Source organism: Macaca nemestrina, chromosome 16, assembly GCF_043159975.1.
Source record: "Macaca nemestrina isolate mMacNem1 chromosome 16, mMacNem.hap1, whole genome shotgun sequence".
NCBI classification, from domain to species: domain Eukaryota; kingdom Metazoa; phylum Chordata; class Mammalia; order Primates; family Cercopithecidae; genus Macaca; species Macaca nemestrina.
The window spans coordinates 39,334,463-39,354,041 of record NC_092140.1 but is presented as its reverse complement, the minus strand read 5'-3'; the positions used below and the strand labels follow the sequence as shown (position 1 = coordinate 39,354,041).

The following is a 19,579-nucleotide window of genomic DNA, read 5'->3' as shown; positions in this document are numbered from 1 at the left end:
AGCCTACAGATCTGGAGAGTAATTGTATAGCTAATTGCATCTGCAATTAATGACAAATTTGTAGCTTGATAAGCAATTGTGATCCCAAATATGTTTGAAACCTCTTGGTAACATAGCAACTATAAACTGTCAGAAAAGTTCTCATGGGGGGACTCTTGGAATACACAGTGAAAGTCATTCATTCATTCATTAAGTCAGTCATTCATTCATCTTCTCAACCTCTTGAAAACCTCTCAAACTTAGACATAGACAGTCAGTTGGGCCTATAGGATTTCTGTATTTATTGAACCTATTGAGATCTGGAGTATGCCAGACTATTCAGAAACAGGAAATTGATCCCTGGAATAGCTTAATGCCTAGACAGGATTTCTGAAAGTCTATTCTCTGGAGCACTAGTTGCAGGGCTTATTAAAAGATGGCAGGTGAGAAAATAGTGTTTTAAGGCCAAATATATAGAGAAACACTGGGTTTTAAAAAATTCCAACAGATTTCTTTGCTAGTGGACTTCTCAGAACCTTTAATATGTCACTGTGTGTTCTGACTCTCCTGGAATAGTAGTTACTGTTTGTTCGATTTGCTTTGTTCAGGAAGTATCTCAAAAACAGTAATCTGCAAAATAGGAGGCACAAGTCTGAAGTGTCTTTATAGGTACTGTGGAACTGTGGGTGGCTGTATTTTGTCCCCCCGAGATTTTGATAGATTTTGTCTAGCTGGGAGCTGAAATCTTACTCACTGGTGTAGCACCATTGTAGCAACTTTGAGAAGATACAATGTCAAGAGAGTAATAAACAAAATCCTACCTAAAAATACAAAGAGGCAAAGATAAATAAAACGTTAGTATGGCCCATGTTATACAGAGATTTCTGTAATTATAAAGAAAGAACAATTTAAAATCAAATACATTCTATGTAGCATTTTAAACATATGTTGAGTGAATTCCTTTGGACGAACTTGAATTCTTATATTTTCTCCACAGTATTTCTAAGAACACTGTTAATTTTTATGTAATGTCAAATTATCACAGGTAATAACAATTCATTGAGGAAAATGGGAGAATTTACATTTTATGTAATCAAACATTTGTGATGTTTCAGAAATCAGGTCATGAATGTCTCTATGTCATTGTCTCTTTCTCTTCTGAATCTTGGTCTACAGTCGGCTGTATAGTGTGGTCAAGAGAAATGAAATATATTCTACTATTCTCGTAGCAGAGTCAATGTAGGAGGTTCTAAACCCGAAGTTAATGTGAAGTCCTAGTTTTATTATATTGTTGATAAACATATATACTCTGTCACTACAGATGCCTGAGAGTTGGCTGTCAAAATAGTTTTATGACATTTAAATACTTTTCAGAGAAAATTGCCTGAAAGACATTGGGTAAATAATAAATTGTGTGTCAAGGAGAAGAAAGGAACATGGGGTTGCAGATGGATCTAGAAGTAGATTGTGAAATTGGGCAGGTGTCATCCGCTGTTCCCATGTTAAGTAGGTGAACTTTACCTTCATTAAAGATGCCCTTCTAGAAATTAAAAATGTGTTTCTCAGTTGTTCTAGCCGAGTTTCAAATGCTCCATAGCCACATGTGGCTAGTGGTTTCTGTATTGAACAGGGCAGATTCAGAATGCCTCCATCATTGCAGAAGGTTCTATTGAGCAGTAGTGTTTATGTTAATGTACAGACTTCAGACTCATATGTGAGTTAGGAGTAGGAAAAAAGAAGAGAGGCTAAAATGGCAGGGTTTTATCAGCAAGTGGTATATTTTGAAGTTATAGAGACTGGAGAAGTATAATGTCTTAAATTCTTTAGAAATTTAGAGCACTATAAAAAGAGTTTCATGCCTAAGAATAAAGAAGCATTGAAAATATGGAAACATGGGAAAAATAGATTAACATTTAGCTCTGTATTTAGCATATTCCTGCTTCTTAATGTATTACTCTTAAGGAAGGGAAGAAGTTGGCTTGTTTTGAAGCACATCTTTTACATGACTAGTTGAAACTGGGGACTCCTGTGCTCAAACAGCATAGGAGTGAAAATTCAGTTCCATGAGGGACCTCAGTCTACTATATTTGTTCAAAGATTACAGTTGGAGCAACCTCAAAGAGCAGAATTCTCAGCATTTCAGGAAAGAAAAACCAATGCAATGGGTAAGTAGGACCATGGGAGAGAAAAATTCAAGATCTGAAGGAAATGTGGGTGCCCACATAGGCCCATCTGCAGGAACACTATTCCAGGCATGGGAATTGGTTTATGCAAAGGCCCTGAGGCTGACACGTGTTTTGGACTGTTCAATAAATAGCAGGATGTTTAGTGTGTCTGGAATTGAGTGAATGAGAAGGATGGGGGAGAAGTGGAGGTCTGACAGGAAGGTGGAGTAGAGTACAGAAAGAAATGCAGACCTTTGCAAGAGCACTGGACATTCTCTGAGAGATGGGAAGCCACTGGAAAATTCTGAGTGGAAGAGCAATGTGACTTGGCTCAGGCTGTGCTGGTGACTTTCTGTCCTTTCACCCTATATATGCTTTCACAATATCTTTTTATTTGCTTACTACATAAATTAGAGTGGATATATACAATTTTGTCAGTATTGTGGCAGTATTTTCTATCAAATTTGGGGCAGATTTCATTAATCGTAGATTTTCCACTGTTTTTCAAATGATATCAACCTGACTTAGGTTACACAGCAATGATCAACAGAAGCAAATGGAATTCAGGTTTCTTTACATCTCCTAATACTTCCCCCCTTTTTATAACCTCTCCCAGTGTTAAGGGCTAGTAAGACATATTTTTTGAGGAACTGCCATAGAGAATTTTGATGAAAAAAATTGCAGCATGGGCGTGCCAGGGAGTGAATTTAAAGCCGAGAAGCAGAACGAAAAAATTTTCAAGTAGTGTTCCTATTTTCTAATTCTTCTTCTCCTTTTTTAAGGCTCAAGTATTATTTGGGCCAATGGAGGACCCAGGCAGCAACTGCAGCCCCAAGCCTCTAGCTCTGTTTCTTCAGTGCCAGCAGTTCAGGAAAGGCAAAAGGAGGACAAAATAAGAAAGAGGAAGAGGAGAGGCTGCTAGGAGTTCAGAAAGAAGTAGAGAAATGGTGAAAACTTTTCACTTCTCTTTTTCCCAGCCTAGGAAGTAGAAAGCAGACTCCCTACATGTAAAAAGTATCCTTAATGGAAAAAAAAAATCACTGTAAAAAGGGGAAATCACCTTTTGTCCCAAGAGATCAGCTAATTGGGCATCTTTTAAAAATTTCAGATAATTGAGTAGAGGAAGTTAACGCAGAAAAAATATTTTAAAATTTTCTTTTAGAACGAGGGGAATTTCAAGAGGAGGGCAATAAAAAAATGCTATCATCTTTGATAATAAAAAAAAGTGTTTATTTAATCAAATAGTCTATTGGCTTCCTGACTCATACATCTACCTCTATTTGTTTTACAGATTGTTCTTGATTGCTGGCATATTACTTTCTTTGGTTTTACACAGTAGCCATTGTTTAATTCATAATAACATGAACAAGAATGGGGTTGGTAAAGATGACCTCTAAGGTTTGAAGGTCAAAGGTATTATATAGAAGCAAGAATCAAGGACAAAGCTGTAAAATTCATGTTCAAGGAAGGTGTGGTAGGGATGGGTGGATGGACTTGTTTCTTCATTTCTCTTTAAGCCTTTCTCTGGGCTGGTTTCATTTCAATGAGAAAGACAACCATCACCTTGCCGTGCTTCCTAACTGGATCACTGCAAGTTTGAGGAGTAAACGATGTCATGCCCGTGGCTTAGTCTAGAAGTCATCGCATATAGCTTTTTATATAAAATTCATCCTTGCAGTTTGAGATTAATTTTCTGTTTGCCATCTGATAGTAATATTGAGGAAATTTGAATTGTAAAGATTTTAATAATCACTTGCAATAAAGATAAGTAGTTTTCAGAATTATCTCTGGAAGCTGATTTAAGGGAAGTCAACAGTTAGGCCTGGGTTCCTGGGATGGGATTGAGAAAACCAAATAGGCTTTGAGTCTTGGAGGACTCTCACAGTACTTATTCAAGCAGTTGCTCTTGCAGATGGACACTGGCAAATAGAGAACTTCCTGGGACATCCTTTGGCTTAGGACAATGATTAAGCAAATATTATCTTCATGAGAAAATTTCCATCAGGTTTTGGTATGTTGAAGATTCATTATTATATTTCTAACTGCCTTAGCTTCTTAAGCCATGTTCTGAAAATCAGCTAACTCTGCTGTGTTTTAAAAAACTTTCTGACTCACCTACTTTTTATTTTATTTTATTTTTGTAGACATCTGCAATGAGGAACAGTACATCTAAACAGTATTTCAATATGGCCCTTAGCTGACCATCTTAAATATACCAGATCCCTGATTACTTTTGCAGTTAACAATGTGAACCCAGAAAAATCCCTAAATGGAAATCCTAGTTCTCCTAATCACCAGCACTGAACACTGTACAATAAAGTCCACTCCAAATAGTTCAGGGCCATAATTTCCATGATGACAGTCCCCAATACAGCATCTTGTTATTTTTTCTTTCAAATCACTAGAATTCTTCCCATGTGCTGTCATTATCTTCAGATAAGAGCCACATGGAGATTAAATGTGATTTTAAATGAACTTTTACAGGCCTCTATATTTTCTTCGTGGGTTTTATTATTTTTAGAGGCAAGTGATGAAAGGTTATTCCCTGCAAGATCTAGCCAGTTAAACGTGCAGCATGAAAACCTGAAGCCCTGCAGTCAGACATAGAAAAGCAAAGGGGAAAACGAGAAAATGTTCCACTGGGGCTGCAGCTTTTCAGAGTATGCAGGAATGATGTCATTTGTTTTCACAAAACCCAGTTTAAATTTGTTCCTGCCTTTCAAGAACTGCAGCAGGGAGCATCTGTGGAGACTCCTGCATCCCATATTTCAGGGCGTTAGAGTGTACGCTGCATCGGAATTCAACCAATCGCAGTACTCTTGCCCGCCCCAATTTTCATTTGTTCCCCCTACCTGAGCTGCCCGTGTTAAATGACCGCCCAGCACCCTCTCCCGTGTTACAATTGCAGAGGCATAGCTCAGTGCCTTGAAGGGTTTAAAGGAGAATAATACCACAATAAAAACTTACTTCTGATCACCCAGGGACATTCATTTCAATGACAAATAACCTCCAAGAAAAGATCTATCTGTGAAGGATGTTTTTGGTTTGGTTTGGTTTGGTTTAAATGACATCTTAGCCTTTTGTTTTTGCAGCCCCTGGGTAGCACTGGGACCATCGTAAGAAGCAAGAAAACAGAAATCCTAGGCTGTTTAACTTTCAGGGGCAGAAGCAGGACCTCCAAGTTCTATACCAACAATTATCTTTTCACAAAGCAAACCCCATTTCTATGTACGTAGTCATACGTGATGATTGGAAAATAAATAATGCGGCAGAAACAGCATTTTAAAAACTATATTAAAGTGATAGAGGGAGATGATGGTGTGAACTTCACTTACAAGAATAATGGATAAGATATAGAGTGAAAAAGACAGTGTTGGGTAGCATGTCACCTCACTTGTTCTTATTTTGTCTCCTCCATATATAAATACAGCATATTGACAATTACAGTTATCAGTGTAGGTTCTCTGGTTGTGAGCAGCTGCAACCAAACTAAACTAAAGGAATATTTATTGGAGGGCCATGAGGAAACTTACAGAATAAAAGGAAGACTGAAGAAACTGACTCAGAGATAACAGGGGCTGTGGCATCATGGCATTTTCCATTGGAGAAACTGCTTGTTGGGATTGTCAGTCACCACTGCTAGACTGAATGATCTCCAAGTTTCCATCCCACCTTTCTCATCATTCTGCTCAAGGGACAAAATTCCAGGAGAGAATGTCCCATTGCTCACATGTCCAATGTGACTGCTTGGCTTGGAGAAAGCAGGGAACCCTCAGCCTTCTGATTCACAGGGACACCTTCTAAAAGGAGAGGAGAAATTCTGCCAGAGGAGGTGGGGATGCTGCTTCTAAAAGAAAAGGGGAAATGAGTGCTGTGTGCTATTCTCTGTCACCATGATCTATGCCTTGGGTCAGGGCCTCCTAATTTTCTTGCCTGAGTTAACAGTCCTCCTCCTTTAGCTCATTTCTTTAAACTCGATTTTTAAACATTTCAGTGGTTCCCTATTTGTAAAGGCCAAGCCAGGACACTTTTGAAAATGAACCCAAGTGGTATTGATTGTTATACCAGGACAAGAGGCATAAACTGGGACCATCTTTGGCAAACTGGATGTATGGTCATTCTTCCTTTAACCATACTTTCTTCCTACACTTGACCAATATCTAGCCTATTCTTCAAGACTTGATTTAAGGAGAACTGAAAGCTCTTTGAGTATAGAAATGGTGCCTTTTTCTTCTTGTGTCCTCTGCATCTTATCTCATGCTTGGCTCATGGCAGTTTCCCCAAGAACCTTCACTGTGGAATTACAATCGAGTGTGACTACTGAACTCCTGTCTTTCCTACTCCTATATGCTTTCGCATCCACATTTTCTATGTATCCTGGGAGTACACTATTCCCAGTATTCACCTTGGAAGGCATAGCTAACTTCTGTTTTATTTGGATACCTGTCATTCTTTCTTTCTGATAGTGACCCCAGTGGGCCTTCCTCTCCATCATATAAATGGGTAGGGCAGAGAACTAAATGAGCTCTGACCATTTCTGTTTATAAAAGGTGCTATTGATGAAAATATACTTTTTTTGATGAAATGGAAAGTGAAATATTTAAAAAGAGATTGTCCTTAAAACAGAATGACTTTTACTGAACACCTCTTTTGTGGCCTACAGTAGAGTGCTATAATAGATTTTCAACAACCAATAACTTATTCTCTGCGTTACCAGACTTTGTCAATGCACAAATCCTCTAGGTATTCTTTCAGATATGTCCTCCTGGTTTCAGAAATGCTGGAACTGGAGCTCTACCTTGAATTGTGTTTTCCGAGGCCCACTCTGTCATCAGGATTTATCAGAAGGGTGCATTATTTGTCCATGTCAGTGCTCAGATCATGCCCTAAGGACTTTTGCTAAGCAATATGTTCCCTTTAAAACATTGTTTTGAAAAATCCTGACTTGTGCGGCACAGTTGCATCCCAGAGTGAGAATCAAAGAGATTTCCTAGGTCAAGCAGAACCCCAAGCAGATTCCTCCTAGGCCTTTCCGAGCGCCCACTCTGCAGACTAATGAGGGTGCGCAACTCCATGCTGATCCCTTTCCGCCTCTAGCTGGATGCTGTGGGATTTCGGAACCCAAGCCTAGTGAGTACACTGCCTGCAGCTCTGTGATAAAGGCACAGGCTTTCAGCCTTGACCAAGGGCCCACATTCAACAATTCTGTATCAGAAACCAAATAATTTCACATCGTTTGCACTGTACTCCACCTTATCCATACTGTTTTTCTTTTGTGGAAATGTTTTTTCTTTTCATCAGTCACTCTGAAGCATTGCTCACTCATTCACTCAATTCTAGAGCAGTACTTTGTGGCCCTTCTTGTAACTGTGTTGTCTCCCTGTTCAGAACTTATGATGCAGAAAGCAAGGCATCGGATGCTATTGAAATGTGGAGTTATCTCTTAAATCTCCATGTCAGTATCAATTACAGCACCAAAGCAATGACATGAAAGTTTGTGGGTAAAAATGGAAAATGAGTTATGTTTATATGATGCTTTTATATATATATATATATATATATTTTATATATATATATTTTATAAATATTTATATTTTATAAATATATATATATATTATAAATATATTTATATTTTATAAATATATAAATATATATATTTAATATATATATATATATATATATATTTTTTTTTTTTTTTTTTTTTGAGACGGAGTCTTGCTCTGTCGCCCAGGCTGGAGCGCAGTGACCAGATCTCGGCTCACTGCAAGCTCCGCCTCCCGGGTTCACGCCATTCTCCTGCCTCAGCCTCCCGAGTAGCTGGGACTACAGGCGCCCGCCACCTCGCCCGGCTAGTTTTTTTTTTTTGTATTTTTTAGTAGAGACGGGGTTTCACCGTGTTAGCCAGGATGGTCTCGATCTCCTGACCTCGTGATCCACCCGTCTCGGCCTCCCAAAGTGCTGGGATTACAGGCTTGAGCCACCGCGCCCGGCCATATGCTAATATATTTTTAACTTAAAATTTAAAAAAATAAGCTATTTGGCATTGTAGTTATTAATCTGAGAGAAAAATGAATTAACTGTGGAACAAAGAGAGGATGATAATTTCATGTAAGGGGTGAAGTACCTATTTACTACTTAGACGGTATGGTAGGGAGACGGCCCAGTTCGTTGGAGGGTAAATGAAAGAAGATGTAGGAGAAAGTGAAGTGTAATTGATAAACTCAGCTGAGGGTAGAGAAAAGCAGCTTGCAAGTTAGAGAGTTGTGAAGTTTTTGATAAAAGTACACATGCATTAGGACCCATCAGACATCAAGTTCTACAAGACAAGAAAAAGTATTTTTCTTATTAGAAATTCTACAAGACATTTTCTGTCATTCCACATTGCCGAGGATAATTCTTCCACACTCTTATTTAAGATGGCTTTCTCAGAATCTGTGTCTATACAGTCAGAGTTAAGGGGAAAGATGGTAACGTCTGGGTAGTTCAATCAGTGTAGCTGGGAATGCATGGTTAACCTCCTCCCTCCTCCCCACTCATTCTCTTTTCCCCAGTAACAATTTTGAGAGTATTTTCCCCCCTAAATCTTGAATTATCTGGATAATCGTTTTCTGTACTTCATGTTGCTGGAAATCCACAGCTTGACTGATATCAATAACAGTTCTTGAAAACCTCCACATCTGCAGAGGGTACCACAGAGAAAAAGTATGACGCTACATTTCCGTTGCTTTTGCTGGTTACCTAATCCAACATTTGTAAATGCTCTAAATTTTAAAAAGTTGTTTAGGGAAACATCTGTACAGCCAGGCACTGAAACTGGCTTATTTACTGATCTCTAACTTTTCTTCATTTAACTTCATATAATTGTCAGGCCACAGAGGGTCACTACATATTTAGTTGTTGTTGTTGTTGTTGTTTTTTCCTTTTAAAATTGTTTTTAACTTAAATAAAAATTGGGAAAAAAATTAGTGTGCTATCTTGTTCTCTCTTTTATTTTTTAGGTTTCAAATCTGTGAGGGCAAGAATTACATATTCTCTATTTATAAAAAACATGGAAACTTATTCCACTGCTTACAGTTCAGTGGGGGTCACTTAATAATATCAGTAAAATTCAGTGTCAATCTTTAAAAAGAAATCTTTTTCATCTCCCCGAAAACATCTCTCTAGTAAAACTTGTTTGTCAAACGACTAGAGCTCCCCTAACAAATAAAACATAACACTATTTGCTGCTCTTTTCCTCTGAAGTGATGATAAATTGCTGGGGAGTAAAAGCCTTCACACTAATAACAGAAGAAAATTGACTCTAAGATCCCATCATTTTGTTTACCAGCTGTCTTTACAATTCTATAATAACCCAGCCCACATTAAAAAATTGTTCAGAGATAGTAAAATAGACTACAAACAAATGATCTCTCTGCTGAAATTAGTTTAAGCAGGGGAACAGGCTGGAAAGAAAGATTTGATCCGAAAACTTACCTAGCTCTCAGGCATGATACCCGGTGACCACATAGTCGGTGCTGAAGCACAACTCAGGAGCATTACATCATCGTGACAAACTTTCATTGGCTGCAGAAACCCCAAGGATAAGACAGGCTTTTAAGGTGCTGTGTGAAAACCCCTGTTGGTTCTTTATCAGGCTATGGCCAAAATATTGAAAGAAAGACTTTTCCTACATTCATGTTGTCATGGCTGAGCTGACAAAACATTTGTTAACCATTTCTTATGCATGTTTATCTCCACTTTAGTCACTAGTTTTGTATTTAACTCTAACCTGTTGGGAAATTATTTTCTTAAAACTATTTGTTTTAAAGGCCTTGTTTTTCGTTTAGCTTGTTTTCCTTGAGGGTGCAGAGTATCACTCTGGGAATGGCTATTTCCCTTCTTACTCTTCAGACCATCTTTCTTATTTTTAAAACTATATTTGAGTCAATACATCTGACTTTCTATTATTTATTTTGTCTTTATTCTCTCTAGGCAAACAGGACTAGCACCCACAGATTTGAGAAAGCACAAGTGGATTTGTTTATTTTGAGCAATTTAATTGGAACTAGTGCACAAAGTCCTCACTTCCTAATTATTCATTGTCATTGTTAGTTTTTTTTTCTATTGAACTCTATGAGTTATTTATGTCGTGCTTATTACCATGGTGATTTACAAACCAAAACCATGTGTGTAATTTGAAAGTGTGAGGAGCTTTAAGTGACTGAGTGAAAGTGATAGGATGGCTACGACCCTGCACCACTGCTGCACCAGTCTCTCCTGCCTGAGGGGGAAGCATTTGATGTAGGGAAAGTGCTCTTGTTATAAAAGTGGAACATTTCAACAATTAGATTCATCATTCAAGAAATGACAACAATATCACATTACTATTGAATGTTAATTTCTCTCTCGCTTGCTCTCTGTGTGACTTTCTTTATCTCTTGTTCTGTCTCTCTCAAATTTAGGAGTACAGAGGAGCAGAATGATGACAAGAGTGACTGAATTAGTGTCTTTTTAAAGTATCTCATGTCCTCTCTCTCCTAAGAACTTGACTCTCTAGTCTCTAAAAGATAAACAAATATACACGCAAATACCCTAAAACATCCTCAAGGCTGGGAACTGAGAACTATGTTTCTAGTGCATGTCTGGGCTACTCAGCTCTGCTGTGAATACTCTCTTATTCCTCTCAGACTCTTCTCAGCCATGGTTCTCAGCCATGTGCCTTGGAGGAGGCCAGTCTACCTATTGCAAGAGGAGTGGCTGCTGAGGCTATTACCTTTCTTCCATTGTTAGGAACATCTTTCTACTATTGTTCCTTAGACCTCTGGTCTGCAAGAATAGCTAGTCATCCTTTTTTTTACTGTGTAGAGTAATACTGAGGATTCAAGGGCCTAGATTAGGGTCTTGAGATATTTAGGAGCATTTCTAATAGTCATGAGGAAAAAGAGAGAGAAAAAGAAGAGGGAACTCTTTCTCATTTTTTCTCCACTGAGAGGAAGGAAGGGATAAACCAGTCACAATCTCTCTGTTTTGTAGTTAGAATTTACAGAGTAAAATAAGATCTATCCCTTGCCCTCAAGATGTTTCATACAAGGAGGGAGAAAAATAATAATCCATAATGACTATTAAAGTCTAATAAAAATATGATAGGTATATATACATTGATGGGCCTCTAACTGAGACTGGAAGAGCCAAGAAGAGGGACATTTGAGCTGAATTTTGAAGACATAAGTGTTAAGTAGCCGAAGAGAGGGAGTAAAGAATTCTGTAAAGGGAAAACAGAATGTAAAGGCAAGGAGGAATGAAAAGCATGGTTTGTTTCAGAAAGATAAAATAGTGTTCTGTTTATGGAAAGAAACAGTGGTGTGGAAGATAAAGCTAGATCAATAGATATGATCACATCATGGAGGCCGTTGTGAGCTAAGCTAAAGGATGTGGACTTTAACTTGAAACTATTGTAGATCATTGAGGAACTATAATCAGATTTGTAACTAAGCTGTATTAGTCTAGCAGTAGCCTGGAATGCATAGGAGTGGACTGGAACCAGAGATCCCAGTTAGCTTAGATGTATTTCAGTTGAACCTTGGCAGGAAACAGATAGCACTTTCAAAAAGTGTAATGGTAGAGAGTTTACCGAAAAAGCCATTTTCACAGGTGTGGATGGGGTTAAGGGAATCAACAAAGGAATGTGAAGCACCCAAAAAGCCACAACAGTAGCAAGTTGTTATTGGGCAAGGTCTGTTATCAGACACTGAATCCAATTGGTAGCCACTGAGAAGAAAATCTGGGTGTTACAGTAAATAGAAGTCAGCCTCTCGGGGCATGGAGAAGAGTAGCAATATTTAGAGAAAGTAACTGGAGATGGAATGAGACAGACTATAGACTCAACAGTACTGGCGTGTGTGTGTGTGTGTGTGTGTGTGTGTTTGTGTAAGAGAAAGAAAGAGAAAGAAAACAAGAGAGGGGAAAAAAATGGAAGTATCTAGGTAGGACAATTTGTAGATTGTTTTTTAGTCCTAACAAACAGATGAATGGTTATTCATTCATTGAAGAAAAAAGCTTCATGCATGCATGATAATTGGTAAGGTTCCATTTTTATGCTGTTGGAGTATCTGGATAAAAATGTCAATTGTATTCATGTCTAGAGCTCAGAAAAGAAATCAAGGATCAAAGATGGGGCAGAACATTTGGTAGACATTAGCACATGCATTGTTTTTTGGGCCATGAATGTGGATGAGATCACCCAATGAGAGAGTATATAATGTGAAGAGAGTGAGGTTGAGGTGCAAGCCTGGGATCACTAACATTGAAGGAGCAGCTGAAGTAGAGGGGCCTCTAAAAGAAAACAGAGAAGGTATGTTATTAGCGAGTAGGGTGTTGGGAGTAAAAAAGTGGTAAGCTGGAAGGACAAGCTGTCAAGGTAAAATAAGAGTTTTAACTCATGTTGTTAATGATCATATCCAGCATATTAGTCTGCTAGGGTTGTCATAACAAAACACCACAGACTGGTGGCTTCCAGAACAGACATTTATTTTCTCACAGCTCTGGAAGCTGTAAGTACAAGATCCAGATGCCAGCAGAGTTGATTTCTCCCAAAGCCTCTTTCCTTGGCTTGCAAATGGCTGCCCTCTCACTGTGCCCTCACATGGCCTTTCTTATGTGTGAGTACATCCTTGGCATCTCTTCATCCTCATACAAGGACATCAGTCATATTGGATGAGGCCCTCAGTCTTATAATCTCCTTTAACTTTAAGTACCTCTTTAAAGGCCCTATCTCCAAATACAGTCACATTGGGTAAACCAGTGGTTACCCATTGACTTCAATGTAGATATTTTGAGAGGACACAATTCAGTCCCTAACGCCTAGGCAGAGTGTGGATAGGGGAGTGAGTTACTGAAATGAAGAGCAGATGAAGCTCACTGGAGCTAAGGCTAACAACTGCTACTCTCACAATAATTGACCCCACACTTAAAATTGAATTTTTAAAACCATCAGGTTCTGGTGAGTTTTGTACTATTTTTGCCAAATGAGCCCAGTAGAATAATGATGACTGCTACTAGTAGTGTAGTTATCATATGTAGCTATAAAACATGCAAAATATTTATCTATATAACTTGGAGATCAACTAAAACATTTTACATTGAAAATATTGTCATATTTATAGGTCAAGTTGAAGAGTCTTCCTGTATATGTAATGCATGTGTGTATGTATGTATCTATATCTATATATATATATATAATGATCAAATTTTTTTTTGTCACTGGAGAAGCTTGTTTGAAAGTAAATATAATTGGTATAGAAATTTACATGAAATAGTCTAAAATAAAAATTGTAGAGAAATTCACACAAGATAGTCTATTTTTTCACATAGTGTCTTCTAACTTTCCATATGGGATGATCAGATTCTGAAAATGGTTACCAGATACTCAGCTTGTGTTTTTATGTATTTATATTGCCATTACAGTCTTAGTGGGTAAATTACAGAATAAACTAATCAGGTATTACTTATCAATTTTGATTTCTCTAAAGAGGAAACTGAGGCTCAAGAATAATACATAATTAGCAAAAGATTAGCAAAACACTGGCAGGAAAGAGTTTAGCTACCATTTTCCTAATTTTCACACTGGGATATATTCACTTATTTTTATTTTCTAGGTAAGTGAATTTGTTTTAAAGTTGACTCTTTTGACATGTCTTCCCTAAGAGGTACAAAACTGTCATTTTAAAGTGAAAAGGTTGTAGTACCACCTACTTAACTAACTTGCCAGTCTTCAACTCAGAAACAGAGCAAGAAAGGCTACCCAAATCACTGGCTCCTGGTCTTAAGAACCTACACCTAGGCCATGTTTCTTTACTTCTCAGGTGTATTAGTCCATTCTCACACTACCCGAGACTGGGTAATTTATAAAGGAAAGAGGTTTAATTGACTTACAGTTCTGCATGGCTGGGGAGGCCTCAGGAAGCTTACAATCATGGTGAAAAGCAAAGGGGAAGCAAGGACCTCCTTCACGTGGTGTCAGGAGGGAGAAGAAGCAAGCAAGCAAGCAAGCAAGAGAACTACCAAACACTTATAAAACCATCAGATCTCGTGAGAATGGACTTACTGTCATGAGAACAGCAAAGGGGGAACCATCCTTCATGATCTAACCACCTTCCATCAGGTCTCTCCCTCAGCACCTGGGGATTACAATTCAAGATGAGATTTGGGTGAGGACACAGTCAAACCATATCATCAGGGTTCAGTCTGCTCATATGAAGATGAGAGGTTTGGTATGGATAATATCTTCTCACTTTAAATTTCTATATGCCCATAACCTTTGCTTTCTAAGAATTCTAGGGATTTCCAGGGAGTCAACTCTTACACAGTTGTAATCCTTGAATACAGAGGATATTACCAAGGCTACAGCATGGCTATCATTCAACACAGTAAATTCTGAGGACTGCTTTGGTATATGAGTGTGTCTGCGTATATTGGGTTGGTGTAAAAGTAATTGCAGTTTTGCCATTAGTTTTAATTGCAAAAACCATGATTACTTTTGCACCAACCAAATAAAAGGTATTGTGAAAGCTCTCAAAAGATTAATTGTACTGCACTTAATTCATACATATCATAGATGAAAAAACAATGGAATGCATTCATTAATCACATGTCATTTATTGTCAAAATTCAAAGATGCTTAGAAACCACTGGAATAAGAGTTATTACAAATAGACCAAAATAATCTATTTTTTTAAGTGAGAAAAAATTGAGGTTTTAGAAGCATCACCTGTATAAAAATGAAATAAAACAATTTATTTATATAAAAATAAAAAGAAGTTTGAAATTTAGCAAATGCTAAAGGATCCTTAAAGAAATAAACAAAAAACCGGAAGACTGCATCACCATTTCAGAGATGCCTCAGAGATAGAGTACGTGATGTAAAAATAGGAGTCTCCACTCTGTCTTAAAAAAAAAAAGTGTCTCCAAAAATTCTTTAACTAGATTCTAGGCAACTTGGTTAAGAAAATTCTAAAACACTCACAAGACATTAAAAACTAGTGTTTCTTGGTGCCAACTATAACTGAAATTGCACAGTTCAAAGGATTTCTGAGGCATGCCATTTATGGCAATTTCTAAGCACAAACTTTTTCTCTAGGCCAATGATGTTAATGATTTAAGAGCTTTGAAAGAAAGAGATTGGAAAGCAGAACAAAATGAAAAGCGTTATATCACCTCCAGCAGGTATCTGGATTACCAAATGTGATGGTCAATTTTATGTATCCATTTGGGTAGGCAACGGTGGTACCCAGACATTTGGTCAAATATTATCCTATATGTTTCTATGAATGTATGTTTTAATGAGATTGACATTTAAATTAGTAGTCTTTGAGGGAAGCAGATTACCCTCCACAATGTAGATAGTAGAATCACTTCCTTTCCTAGAAGAAGGGGGAACTCTTCCAGCAGATGGTCTTTGAACTTGAATGGCTACATTGCCTGCTTTCTGGGTCTCCAGCCTGCTGGCCCACCCTGTAGATCTTGGACTTGTCAGCCTCTGTAATTATGTGAGTCAATTTCTTGAAACAAATCATTTTCTATATACTATAGACACATTCTATTCTGTTTCTCTAGAGAACCCTGACTAATACACCAAGGTTCTGTTAAATGGAAAAATGAAACAAGACAGATTTTAAATCAATGACAGAATTAGGAGTTCTCTACAATGTCAGTTAACATTCTGAATCTGGTATATAAGAAAAGAAACAACCCCAGGACTGATGAATTAGTTTTTTTAAAAAAACCCAGCTTAAATATTTTACCCATTGCTGCAAAATTTATTTTTATTGAAAACCAAAACCATTTTCTAAACATCATTAATTTCATTCTTCTTTCTAGATATTGATATGTCAACCTCACTTTCCATTTTATTATCTAAATGAGAATCCTAGGTAGCAAAGAATAATGACAACAGTTGATAATCACTTCCATTTCTTTTATACATGGGTCTGCATGTGTGGATGTGTGAATGTTTATCTGCCTCTTCTAGTCCTCTTTATTACTGCCTGTCCTACAGAAAACATGGTTTTATGAAAGTTTAAAAAATATTATTACTTTTTACTAAATTACTATAACTTAATTTTTAGAAGACCTTTAGTGTTTGGAATGAATTGGGAAAGTATTTGGGGAGGGGAAGAAGCTTTCTTATTACACTTAAGGAAGGTTGGATCTTGAGACCCTTCACAGTTATTTTTCAAATGGCTTCTCATCTTCTGCAATTTCTCCAGCAACTTGCCTTCACCTTGTAATCAGATTCATAATTGTTGAATCTTTCCAGAATCATGTAATATATAATGTTATTCATTTTACACCAGACATTATGCAAAATTACACAAGAGGTTTCAGACTCCAAAACATTGCAATTTAAATTTTCTCTTTGAGAATACAAACAAATCGGAAAGAAAAAAATAATCCCACCAAAAAGTGGGCAAATGACATCAACAGACATTTCTCAAAAGAAGCCATACAAATGCCAAGAAACATGAAAAAAATGGTCAACATCACTAATCATCAGGGAAATGCAAGTTAAAACAATGAGAGACTACCACACTCCAGCTAGAATGGCCACTATTTTTTTTATTTCTATTTTTTAGAACTTTTTTTTAGGTTCAGGGCTATGTGTGAAGGTTTGTTATGTAGATAAACTTGTGTCTAGGGGTTTGTTGTACAGATTATTTTGTCACCCTGGTACTAAGTCTAGTACCCAGTAGTTATTTTTTCTGCTCCTCTCCCTCCTCTTACCCTCCACACTCAGGTGGGCCCGCAGTATCTGTTGTTCCCGTCTGTGTCTTCGTGTTCTCATCATTTAGTTCCCACTTATAAGTGAGAACATGGGGTATTCAGTTTTCTATTTCTGCATTAGTGTGCTAAGGATAATGACCTCCAGCTTCATCCATGTTCCTGCAAAAGACGTGATCTAATTCTTTTTAATGGCTACATAGTATTCCATGGTGTATATGGTCATGTTTTCTTTATCTAGTCTATTGTTTATGGGTATTTAAGTTGATTTCATGTTTTTGCTCTTGTGAATAGTGCTGCAGTGAACATACATGTGCATGTGTCTTTATGATAGAATAATTTATCTTCCTTTGCATATACCCAGTAATGTTGAATGGTATTTCTATTTTTAGCTCTTTGAGAAATCACCACACTGATTTCCACAATGGTTGAACCAATTTACACTCCTGCCAACAGTGTGTAAGTGTTCCCTTTACTCTGCAATCTCACTAGCATTTGTTATTTTTTGACTTTTTAATAATACCCATTATGACTGGTATGAAATGATATCTCATTGTGATTTTGATTTGAATTTCTCTAATGATCAGTGATATTGAGCTTTTTGTTATATGCTTGTTGGCTGCGTGTATGTTTTCTTTTGAAAATTGTCTGTTTATATCCTTTGCCCACTTTTTAATGGGGTTGTTTTCTTCTAGTAAATTTTTTTATGATGCTGGATATCAGACCTTTTGTCAGATACATAGTTTGCAAATATTTTCTCCCATTCTGTAGATTGTCTGTGTACTCTATTGACAGTTTATTTTGCTGTGCAGAAGCTCTTTAGTTTAATTAGATCCCATTTGTCAATTTTTGGCTTTGTTCCAGTTGCTTTTGGTATCTTCATCATGAAATCTTTGCCAGTTCCCACGTCCAGAATGGTATTGTTTCTATTGTCTTCCAGGGTTTTTATAATTTTAGGTTTTACATTTAAGTTTTTAATCTATCTAGAGTTGATTTTTGTCTATGGTATAAAGAAGGGGTCCAGTTTTAATCTTCTGTGTATGGCTAGCCAGTTGTCCCAGCACCATTTATTGAATAGGTAGTCCTTTCCCTATTACTTGTTTTTGTCAGCTTTGTCAAAAATCAGATGGTTGTAGGTGTGCAGTCTTATTTCTGGGCTTTCAATTCTGTTTCAGTGGTCTATGTGTCTGTTTTTGTGCCAGTATCATGCTGTTTTGGTTACTGTAGCTCTGTAGTATAGTTTGAAATTGGGTAGTGTGATGCTGCCTGCTTCGTTCTTTTTGCTTAGGATTGCCTTAGCTATTCGGGCTCTTTTTTGGTTCCATATGAATTTTAAGACAGTTTCTTCTGGTTTTGTGAAGAATGTCATTGGTAGTTTGGTAGGAACAGCATTTAATGTATAAATTGCTTTAGACCATTTTAATGATATTGATACATATATAACAATCCATATCTGAAAGGCACAACTGAAATATTGTGTGGTACAGTTGGAGAGGCAGGCAAACCTTCTGGGAAAAACACTCTGACCGTTTTAACGATATTGATTCTTCCGATTCATGAGCATAGAGTGTTTTTCCATTTGTTTGTGTTGTCTATGATTTCACTGAGCAGAGGTTTGTAATTCTCATTGTAGAGATCTTTCACCTCACCTCCCTGGTTAGCTGTATTCCTAGGTATTCTATTCTTTTCTGTGGCAATTGTGAGTGGAATTGCATTCCTGATTTGGCTCTTGGCTTGGCTCTTGTTGGTGTATAGGAACACTAATAATGTTTGTACATTGATTTTGTATCCTGAAACTTTGCTGAAGTTGTTTATCACTTTAAGGGGCTCTTGGGATGAGACTATGAAGTTTTTTTAGATGTAGAATCATGCCGTCTGCCAACAGGGATACTTGGACTCCCTCTCCTCCTATTTGGATGCCTTTATTTTTTTCTCTTGCTTGATTGATCAGTCCAGGACTTCCAATACTATGTTGAATAGGAGTGAGAGAGGGCATCCTTTCTTGTGCCAGTTTTCAAGGGAAATTTTTCCAGCTTTTGTCCATTTAGTATACTGCTGGCTGTGGAGAATGACCATTATTAAAAAGTCAAAAAACAATAGGTGTTGATGTGGATGTGGTAAAAAGGGAATGCTTATACTCTGTTGGTGGGAATGTAAATTAGTACAACCTCTGTGGAAAACCATATGGAGATTTCTCAAAGAACTAAAAGCAAAACTACCATTCGATCCCACTACTGGGTATCTACCAAACGAAAAGAAGTGATTATGTAAGAAAGACACCTTGCATGCATAAGTTTATCACAGCACAATTCACAATTGCAAAGAAGTTGAACCAAACTAAGTCCCTATCAATCAATGAGCAGATAAAGAAAATGTGGTACGTACACATCATGGAATACTACCCAGTCATAAAAAAGAACAAAATAATGCCTTTTGCAGCAACTTGGATGGAGTTGGAGGCCATTATTCTAAGTAAAGTAACTCAGGAACGGAAAACCAAATATGTGTTCTCACTTGTTAGTGGGAATTGAGCTATGGGTACACAAAGGCATACAGAGGGGTATAGTGGAATTGGAGTCTCAGAAGGGGGGTTATTGGGAGGAGAGGTGAGGGATAAAAAACTACATATTGGGTGCAGTGTACACTTCTCAGGTGACAGGTGCATGAAAATCTCAGACTTC

The 19,579-nt window shown here is 37.4% G+C and overlaps 1 protein-coding gene and 1 long non-coding RNA gene across 2 annotated transcripts in view; one reads left to right on the top strand and one right to left on the bottom strand.

The window, feature by feature from the left end:
• Nucleotides 1–9,639, bottom strand: part of LOC105481754 (KLF transcription factor 12) — a 618,039-nt gene extending 608,400 nt beyond the window's left edge. The window contains exon 1 of the mRNA XM_071081217.1: nucleotides 9,618–9,639. The gene's annotated coding sequence lies outside the window, so the exon portion shown is untranslated. The remainder of the gene's footprint in view (nucleotides 1–9,617) is intronic.
• The window catches only part of LOC105481752 (uncharacterized), a 232,217-nt gene that overhangs the window by 9,191 nt on the left and 203,447 nt on the right, over nucleotides 1–19,579 (top strand). The gene's annotated exons all lie outside the window — the stretch shown is intronic.